Source organism: Sinocyclocheilus grahami, unplaced genomic scaffold, assembly GCF_001515645.1.
Source record: "Sinocyclocheilus grahami isolate Dianchi unplaced genomic scaffold, SAMN03320097.WGS_v1.1 scaffold1532.1, whole genome shotgun sequence".
NCBI lineage: Eukaryota > Metazoa > Chordata > Actinopteri > Cypriniformes > Cyprinidae > Sinocyclocheilus > Sinocyclocheilus grahami.
Window position 1 is genome coordinate 181,413 of NW_015506711.1, and position 8,612 is coordinate 190,024.

Here is an 8,612-nt window from a genome sequence, read left to right on the forward strand (position 1 = left end):
TGATGGTACAGTAGGTGGACAGCAGCTGGACAGCAACTGTACATAGTGACTTTTAGTCTTTCAGATTTAAAATTTTGACATCCCATTTCAAAAGCTTTGCTCATGCTGTGAGACGCTGAAAAAAACTGAGATGCAACACAATGGCCAAAGTCCATCATCCATCTGATTATATGCATACAAAGACTAACAATAAAAAAAACTAATGCAGAAAGAACTGTGAGCATAGTGAAAATGCACCATACGAGCACATGCAGTTTTTTGGGCATCTATACCTTTTTCCTTTGACAGTGTGCAGTCAGATCTTTCTTTCCAGCACCTCTATCAACAAACCCATTAATCAAAGAATCACAGTTTGAAGCTTTTCTGGTCACGTAAGAGTCCAAATGAGGCATAGATCATTTAGATTGATTATGCGGTCTTTGTTTGATGACTTTGCTTGATGTCAGTCTCTAAATATGATGGAAAACACCAAATCAGCCCCATAAAAGTAGTCATATGACTCATGTGCTGTATTCCAAGTTTTCTGAATTCATATTGTTTTTACTCACTGATAATCTTTTCTTCTAGTTAACCCAAGAACAACTGAAATTGCGTAATTGAGTCTCTGATTCATGAATGATTTGTGATTTGATTTGTGAACCAGATAAACCAGTTTACTGAAATTAAAAACTCACTGATTTGATACCAAATATTTGGCCCTGTTGCACAGAAGAAAGTCAAACAGGTTTGGAGCAACGTGAGGGTGAGTAGATGATGACAGAAATACAATTTTTGGGTGAACCTTTAAGCTTCCTAAGCTATATTTTATCAGCGCAGCACTTCTCGAAGGGATTTCTTTTTCCCTAGCAAACTCAATAAATGCTTGGCGTTCATACCTCCTGTGTGTCCTGAATGTTTCCCTTTAAGCTTCTGGAACTAACTCGTAACTCATGCAATGCACCCGTCCTTCACATATTCACACAGCTTTGTTAACTTTTGAGCTCCTTTTTAACTCAAGCTACACCTGTCTCTCGTATACTTTTAACTTAAAATCCTGCACCTTGAGCTTCTGTTGCTTCACTCATACACCAAGTGTCTTTAAGTGAACTGGAGCCACATATGGACGATCGGGGGAACTCTTTGCATTAATATTAGGTTAAGTGCAGACTGAAATAATTCCAGTCCAGCATATGAAGAGCTTGATTTTTGTTTGAGGTAGGATCAGGGTCAAACGTCATGGAGTCGTGATAGATGGACAGCGCTGCCAGTCTTCTCAGCTCAGTGTTGTTGAAGAGTTTCACATGACGTCAGAGTAAACAGACTTGGATCTGGGAGCATTTCTACAGCATTTCCAACAAAGAAAACACAGCACTTTTCCAAGAGAAGATTCTTGGAAAATACCAGTCAAGGCCAAAGATAGGTGAAGCAGGTGAAATCTGTTATAAAATGGTGGGAAAATGTGGAACAACTGTGAATTTGCTTGGAGCTCAGCTGACTGATCTGCCAGACATGCAGAGCTGTAGAAATAAGAGTGGCCTTCAAGGGGCCTACAGCAACACTGAAAGTTGCAGAAGCAAAACTGCATTAGCAAAAAGTGGTGACAGCGTCATACTTTGGGAATCTTCTCCGTGACAGGAACTGGCAAACTCATAAAGAAGGAAGAATGGATTTCTTGCAGTGCAGAAAAATCCAATAAAAATGTGCAGAATTCCACAGGAGCACTGGGTCCTGGAAGATGGTTTATTTTCCAACAGGACAGTGATCCATGATGCTTTAAAAACATCGCACTAGTGACCTGTGTCAATTTACGGTAATTCACTGTAAATTATACGGTCTTTTTCACTTCAAAAACGTTATACTACCGTAAAATTTATGTCCAATACATGTAATGTCCAATACAGTTTTTCACCGTATATAGTAGGGGAATTTACCGTTAACCATTTAACAGGTTTTTACTGTAGCATTTTTACAGTCTTTTACCGTTAAATTCACGGTCATTTTTTACTGTGAAGGTTTAGATCTTATTGCAGGTCATTGTCAGCAGTGCTGGATAGATTACTTACAAATTGTAGTCTGTTACTGATTACAAATTAAATGCAGTAATCAAAGTAATCAAACAGTAATCAAACAGTAATGTAATCTAGATTACTCAATGCATTCAGACTACTTTTGGATTACTTTTGAACTAACTTATGTAAAATAAAAAAAAATGGAAAATTAAAATAAAAACAAAAATAAAACACTTGAACACCCAAATTTGAAATGTTTTATGTATACATTCTTCTCAATCACAAAACAAAATAAAACACAAATGTTGTGTTTATCTAAAGTCACTTTTGCTTATTATTGAATTGGATCGTCGAAGATCAGTAGCAAAGGCAATAGGATTAAATATATAAAGGATTTTTGTGTTAACATTTAATTGTTGCAGGTTTGCGTAATTTCCTAAGTTTGCTTTTTACTGTTTTTATTCATTTTGAGGAATACTGACTCTGTTTTTGTGCAGGTGAGAGGAGTAAATGCATGTTCACATTAAGCATCATGTTCACACAGCACACACAACACTGCTGCACTCACTCCTTGTTACACAAACACTCGCCAAAATTCAAAACCTAAAACAAGCCTTCATTTATTAAAACATCCAGAGATGGGCACAAATACATCAAAAAGTATTCTGTTACACATTACAAACACTTACTCATGTAATGTATTTAAATGAAATACAAAATACTGGTGTGAGAAATGTATTTAATTAAAATACAAGAAATTTGTCATTTGAAAATGCAAAAATACATACAATACATTTACAAGCAATCCTTTGAAGTGCAAGAGACGGTGCCATTACAGTAGAGTAAGATAAAACACATTTCGTAATAGTGGAGTTAGATACACACATAAGAGAAAGATAAGCACTAACACTAGACACTAGAATAGTATTAGCCAGCATTAGCCAGAATGCAGTCTATTTGCTTTAGATTAATAATTTACTCTTCATATTGTAAAACTTTTCATTTAAGAAGACACACAAAACTGACCTTCCACAGACAGAAAACTTAGTAATGAAAAACGCTATCTTTATCCTCAAGAAGTGGGCAGAAGTGACCACAAATCTATATATATATATATATTTAAATCTATCTATTATTTTTTATTTATTTATTTAAAAATAAGCACAAAGATGCAAATAACAAACAATACGACTAATACAATTTAAGAAAGATATAAATGAAGATTATTATAAAGATCCGTTGTTATTCATGTACAGTAGTCTAACAGTAGCATTTTAATAAGAAATTACAGAAATTGAATAATCAAATGTAAAATAAAACTGCATAGTCTTTACTCTATGAATTAAATGTAGATTGATCATTGATGAAGCTACTTCAGTAATTCAGTCAAGAGCAGGGAGTTATTTTCTCTTTGTCTTATTGACTGATTACTATTAAAGATATAGACAGCAGCAGGTATGTTAGGCTGCTGTCACTTTAAGAGGTATACTTGGATCCAATAGATCCGTATTTCTTTCTTATGTTCACTTAAGACACAGCCGACTGTGTTTACGTGAATACCATCAAACATGCTTTATTGTTTCATTCATGTTTCTTTATCGCTCCAACACGTCAAAAATTAAGCAGTCCTGTGGAACTATATATATATTGTCATACCGCCTAGTCCTATTCAAGAGGATGGCTCAAGCGATTTCACTGCCAACAAAGAAGATTAACTCCTAAAATGCTGATACTTAGAAAAAGTTACATAGTGCTGCTTTAACAGCTGTGTTCAAAATTCGCAAAATGTATATAATGAGCGAGTACATCATGAATTCATCTTCCAAACCGTGTTTTTGTCTTATTCCGAATCACTACGGTACACTTATAATAAGTATTTATATTTGGACTATTGTAGCTTGGTCAGGTCGTCACCGCTGCGGAGGAACACATACCTGCGTGAAGCGCCATAGACATAAACTTAGAGAAGTAGCTCCGGTTGGAATGTTCTTCCGCGGGATGTGTGCAGTTCTGTTTATTAACCGCTAGAGCGCCAAGAGTTACATAGTGCTGCTTTAAAGGGCTCTATGTAGTATTCAGATACCCGTGTTATTAGCGACACCGGTGGCCGTTAAATTAACTGCAGCCAGCAACTTACTGCTCGTGTTCGTGCACAAACTAAAAATAAATAAAAATACTGTCTCTCAAAGTATTTGACTACAAATACATCTGTTGTTTTTTTCTAAATGCAAATTTCAAAATACTCAAAAGTAATTAAATACGTATTTTAAATCAATTTAATTAAAATACTGCCCATCTCTGGTAACATCACTGTTGCATGCAGCCTGCTTGAAATTAATTTCAGCCTGCTTAAATTTAAATACATTTAAATATCACGCGAGTAGCTATAGGTTAAGATGGGGGAGGATGCCCCATTAAGAACAATGTGTATTTACTTTTAAATTGTAACATATTTAGATATAACACTGTTACATCACCACATAACATCATTGCATGCACTGTAAAAAATGATTGTGATTTTAACAGTAAAAGACTGTAAAAATGCTACAGTAAAAACATGTTAACTGGTTAACAGTAAGTTTCCATACTATATTCGGCGAATTACATTTAATTTTACAGTAAAATTCTGTTAAAAATACGTTTTTTGAAAGTGAAAAAGAAAAGTCATTGTATAATTTACAGTGAATAACCGTAAATAACACTCCCAGAATTCCCTGCATGACGCTTCATATCTGATGTTTTTTGTTGAAAAAACATGTTTCTAATTAGTTGTTTCTTATCAGTTGTGTACATTAGGGTTTAATCTTACATCTAATGTTGTTAAATTAATGTTAGTGCATTATTTCAGTATCACGTGTGTCACCGTGATGGGGTTTAGTGTTTGTGTGCATGACACTGTGCACCTTCTATATAAAAGTATTGTCCTTCTCATCTCCTAGAAAAGCTGTTTGTGATGGGCTTTGGTTAATCATGTGACTTTCTCATCACCACAGTTATCAGTGCATTACAATGCTGTTAGTGCATTATTTCAGTATCACGTGTGTCACCGTGATGGGGTTTAGTGTTTGTGTGCATGACACTGTGCACCTTCTATATATAAGTATTGTCCTTCTCATCTCCTAGAAAAGCTGTTTGTGATGGGCTTTGGTTAATCATGTGACTTTCTCATCACCACAGTTATCAGTGCATTACAATGCTTTAAAACAGATATTAACACTTCAATATGCTGGTTTATTAACATTACATCAGTTAATGAAATACGGTATTTTATTTTGAATTTAAGTTAAGTCCGTAAAACCTAAAAAACTTGCTACCATATTTTTTACGGTGAAGTCCTGGCAACCACAGCTGCCGGTATTTTACCATATAAATGTCACCGTTTTTTTTTTTACAGTGTGTTTAATTCAAAGAGGAAGGAATAAAAACATTTATCAACACAATTTTGTGTAGAATAATCTTAATGTCAGGTGGTAAGATCACATAATGAGCTAGAGGTGTTAAAATCACAGGTGCAATTGCTTCTAGATTATTGTATGACACTGGAAATGGTCAAGTGCATTGCATTCAGTATTCTGTCAGACGCAGAGGTCTTTCATGTATTCTATACAGTACATTAGGGTTTAATCTTACATCTAATGTTGTTAAATTAATGTTAGTGCATTATTTCAGTATCACGTGTGTCACCGTGATGGGGTTTAGTGTTTGTGTGCATGACACTGTGCACCTTCTATATAAAAGTATTGTCCTTCTCATCTCCTAGAAAAGCTGTTTGTGATGGGCTTTGGTTAATCATGTGACTTTCTCATCACCACAGTTATCAGTGCATTACAATGCTTTAAAACAGATATTAACACTTCAATATGCTGGTTTATTAACATTACATCAGTTAATGAAATACGGTATTTTATTTTGAATTTAAGTTAAGTCCGTAAAACCTAAAAAACTTGCTACCATATTTTTTACGGTGAAGTCCTGGCAACCACAGCTGCCGGTATTTTACCATAAATGTCACCGTTTTTTTTTTTTTACAGTGTGTTTAATTCAAAGAGGAAGGAATAAAAACATTTATCAACACAATTTTGTGTAGAATAATCTTAATGTCAGGTGGTAAGATCACATAATGAGCTAGAGGTGTTAAAATCACAGGTGCAATTGCTTCTAGATTATTGTATGACACTGGAAATGGTCAAGTGCATTGCATTCAGTATTCTGTCAGACGCAGAGGTCTTTCATGTATTCTATACAGAAAATCTCTAAACTGCAGACAGAATCGATTGTGGAGAAGCACATCACCGCTGTTATGTGAGTAATACTTAAAACCACTTTTCAGATCTGTGGGAAAACACTGGAAAAAACATGAAAATGTCTCAGATCAGTTCCAGAAGAAGCTAATAAAACATTTTGATTTTAGAAACTATTAGTGGGGAGTTTTTATTTATGGCATGCAGTGATTTAATTATATAAATAACATTAAATATGTCCTCACTCACTGCTGATATGAGGTTAGCAAACAGAGCAACTATAAATAAACATTGCAGGGCTGCATTCCAACAGAACGGTCTCCAGAGAAGTTGCATGGACCAAACAGTTTTCTTGGAACTCACATGTCATGAACTAAATTCAAGTCCTCCAGCTGGATTTGGTAGATTCTGGCGCCATCTAGCGGTCATGCACGGATGTGACGTACAAGAACATATTCAATTAATCCAATTAATCAAGTCCTTCAGGCTTATTTGAAAACTACATGGTGTGTGTGTGTGTTGGAGCAGGGCTGGAACTAAACTCTGCAGGGCTCCGGCCCTCCTGGAACTGAGTTTGACACCCCTGGGTTATAGGCAGTAAAATATTACACAGCACATCCCTTGTGAAAAAGAAGTGTTTAATTGTATTGAATGTGCACTTGTAGAGTACTTCAAATCTTAGAAGTATATTTAAAAAAACATACTTGCAGATAAGTGATAACATAATATTAATGAAATAAAAGGGCATAAATGCACTTAAATGTAAAGAGGGTTCATGTTCATGACTTAAGTACACTTTGTAACCGTCAAATAAAAAGTTTTACGTTTTATTTTATATCCCATTTTAATATTTTGTCATGCTTTAAATTAATGCACTTATTTTGATATGTTGACTAACATACTAAAGCACATAAGTGTTATTCAGTATTACATTTAAAGTTAATATAAATGTTAATTATTTTTAAATGTCCTAAATTGCAACTTCATTACAAATGTGTAAAATCACACTATATCGCCAAGTGTAATGCATGCTTTCAATTTCCACGCAGTTACTTCAAATAATATATATATATTTTTATGATTACCTAATAGTAACATAATGAAGTTGTTCCTGATTACACCCGATATTTCACCGGTTTTTGATTATTCTGATGTTCTGCTGGACATTGTAGTCGGGGGAGCTGCGGCACTGATCAAGCGCTTCAGGACGTGCAGACGGGTGAAGCGAGCCGGCACCCTCGTCAAGCTCAGGCAGCGCGGATTCAGAACACCGTTGCCAAGCATCCATCTGGCAAATCTCTGCTCTCTACCCAACAAAACGGACAAACTTCTTCTGCTCTCCCGGACAAATAAGGATTTTTCAAACTGCTGCTCTGTGTTTCACGGAAACCTGGCTGAAAGACGCCATTACGGACAGCGCGTTGAGTCTCCCGGGCTTTCAGCTGTTTAGAGCAGATCGCGATGCAGAATCAACGGGGAAATCGCACGGCAGCGGGACATGCTTTTACATCAATGAGAGGTGGTGTACAGATGTAACTGTGTTAAAGAAGATGTGCTGTTCAGATTTAGAAGTGCTCTTCATTAATTGCAATCCGTTCTACTCGCCGAGGGAGATTTGCTCGTTCTTTCTCGTAAGTGTGTACATTCCTCCGCAAGCACACGTGAGCTCCGCTTTACAGAAACTCACTAATCAGATCACAGACACAGAACTACAACACCACAACGACTCTGTTTTAATCATTCTCGGGGACTTTAATAAAGCAAATCTCTCCCGTGAACTGTCAAAATACAGACAGCACATCACATGTCCCACCAGAGACAGTAATATATTGGATCACTGCTACTCCGCAATAAAGGATGCATATCACTCTGTTCCAGGTGATGAGTCTGCTTACAGACAGGAGGTCGAGCAGCTGGCTGTCTGGTGCAGTCTCAACAACTTGGAGCTCAACACCCTCAAAACTGTGGAGATGACCATGGATTTCAGGAGAAACCCCCTGCACTCCCCCCACGCACCATCATGGACAGCACTATGACTGCAGTGGAGTCATTCAGGTTCCTGGGCACCACAATCTCTCAGGACCTGAAGTGGGACACTCACATTGACTCCATTGTGAAAAAGGCCCAGCAGAGGTTGTACTTCCTTCGCCAGCTGAGGAAGTTCAACCTGCCACAGGAGCTGCTGAAACAGTTCTACTCCGCCATCATTGAATCCATCCTCTGCACTTCAATAACTGTCTGGTTCAGCTCAGCGACCAAATCTGACCTCAGAAGACTTCAGAGGGTAGTCCGGACTGCTGAGCGAATCATTGGTACAACCCTCCCTTCTCTCCAAGAACTGTACTCATCCAGAGTGAGCAAAAAGGGCTGGCAGAATCACTCT